Below are 2,580 nucleotides of genomic sequence, written 5' to 3' on the forward strand. Positions count from 1 at the left end.
CTCCTGTCTTGGGCACTCCTGACTACCGTAAACCTTTTGTACTGTACGTGCACGAGGTCGACGGTTGCTCACTTTCGGTGTTAACGCAGGACTATGGTGGTAAGCAAAGACCTTGCGCTTATCTGTCAGCCACACTGGATAATGTCGCCAGAGCACTTCCTAGCTGTCTGAGGGCCACGGCAGCTGTGGCAGTGGCAATCCGGCAGTCGGAAGGACTCGTTCTAAATTCCAATCTGACAGTGATGGTGCCGCATGCTGTGGACACATTACTAAATAAAACAAAAACACAGCATCTTACAAGTGCACGCCTCACTGGATATGAATTGACATTGTTTGCACCACACATCACAATCACTCGATGTGCAACACTAAACCCGGCTACACTGTTACCTCTCCCTCCAAATGAACTTACCAATGACACACATGATTGCATTTATCGCACTGAAGAAGAAACTAAGGGCAGGATTGACCTTACTAACACTCCTCTATCTGACCCTCAAGGGGAGTTATATGTGGATGGGTCCTGTTTTAAACTAGCAGATGGAACAACAACAGCTGCATATGCAATTACGACTTTGAAGACAGTAGTTGAGACATTCTGAGTACCTCACCGATCAGCCCAAGCTGCTGAGCTTATGGCCTTACTACGAGCCTGCGAATTGAGTGAGGGACTCGAAGTCAATATCTACACAGACAGCCAATATGCCTTCGGCGTGGCCCATAGCTTTGGGCGGCTGTGGAGGGAGCGGGGTTTCCTTACTTCCCATGGTCAGAAAATACAGAACGGTCCCCTGGTTTTGCGGCTGCTAAATGCCCTCACCCTGCCCAAGACATTAGCCATCATCAAATGCAGTGCGCACAAAGCAATAGTGGATGATGTGGGGGAGGGAAATGCTTTTGCAGACCAGGTAGCCAAACAGACAGCACAATCCCCAATGTCAGCTATGTTTGTGAACTCCTCCACAAGATGGGTGGAGGAATCTGAACTGTTTGATAACACCATGGAAAGTGTGAGAGTATTACAGAAGGAAGCTACCCCCGCAGAATTCGAGAAATGGGAAAAGGAGGTAGGAAGACTGGATGAAAATAATTGTTGCGTTGATCTGACAGAAAAACAAAGATGGTTACTGCCCAATGCACTAGTACAGGCCGTTGTGACTATGGCACACGGTCCTGCACACATAGGAGCGAAAGGTATCTGCGGGCTCCTGGACCCAGTTTGGAACAACTCTAATATCCAAAGGACGGCTGTCCGGTTGGTCCAATACTGCATGGTCTGTCTGCAACACAATCCGGGGAAGGGGGAAAGTGTCCTGAGTGGAAATTTTGCACCCCCAACGCTGCCTTTTAAAGTACTCCAGATGGTTTACATTCACATGGAGCGTGTTAATAACTTGAAGTACGTCCTGGTGGTGGTTTGTGCTTTTAGCAAATGGGTTGAGGCCTACCCTACTAAGGAGAATACTGCTATGGCCACAGCGAAGGCCCTTCTCAAGGAGTTTGTACCCCGCTTTGGTTTGCCCCGCTTGATCTGGTCGGACAATGGGGGGCACTTCCATGGGGCCCTTGTCAAGCATATCTGTGAGGGCCTACAGATTAAACAAAAATTCCATGCTGCCCGACATCCACAATCAGCAGGGCTCGTGGAGAAATATAATGGTATTCTTAAACTCAAAATGGCCAAGATTCAGGAAAGCACAGGGTTGAAATGGCCTGACACCTTGCCTTTAGCTCTTATGTCACAACGCGTTACCCCACACTCCCGCTCTGGCCTTTCTCCATATGAGATTATCTTTGGCAGACCCGCAAATGTATGGGGGGTACCCAGGCCTCGATCCTTTTTTGACATTGAATATCCTATGTTGATCGATTACCTATATGCTTTGACTAAAGATCTTCGTTCTATTCATCAGCAGGTAGCCTCCGTACTGCAGCCTCTGCCAGAGGGCCCCGGACATCGACTACAACCCGGCCAGTGGGTTCTAGTCAAGAAGTTTGAACGTGACACCAGTTTGGCTCCAAGGTGGTCTGAGCCATGGCAGATTCTGCTTGCCACCCGGACGGCGGTTAAAGTGGATGGGAGAAAACATTGGATCCATGTCTCCCATCTGAAGAAGCTGCCGCTTCCACTTCCCTATGATTAGCAACGCCCAGGGGGAATTCTGACACAGGAAACTGAGAGAGCTGCTGCATTCATACCCTTCTCCGACGCCTGTGAGATTGAGCAAAGGCTAGAGGAGGGAGTGACGAGATCAGATGAATTGGTCTCTGCGGAATCTGCAATTGCTTTGAATCCTGTTTTGAGTACCACGGCAAGCGAAAGTTCTCATGTTCAAAAAGCACCTGCAGTACTATTTTCTGATCAGGAAGTTCCGGGTCATGTGCGGTATAACCTGCAGCCAAGGAAAACAAACAACGGTGCCTCAGACCCCACCACTAGGAGATAAGGAAAGACTCGATTGAATAGATAGGGTTTGCTAGTTTGTTGGTCTGAGGTGCTGAGCGAGACACTGGACTGAACACGTTGAGAGCTGGAACTTTGACCATTGTGCTCTGTTCATAAAGAAGACCAGCTATTGT

Source organism: Lissotriton vulgaris, unplaced genomic scaffold (genome assembly GCF_964263255.1).
Source record: "Lissotriton vulgaris unplaced genomic scaffold, aLisVul1.2 SCAFFOLD_4136, whole genome shotgun sequence".
Taxonomy (NCBI): domain Eukaryota; kingdom Metazoa; phylum Chordata; class Amphibia; order Caudata; family Salamandridae; genus Lissotriton; species Lissotriton vulgaris.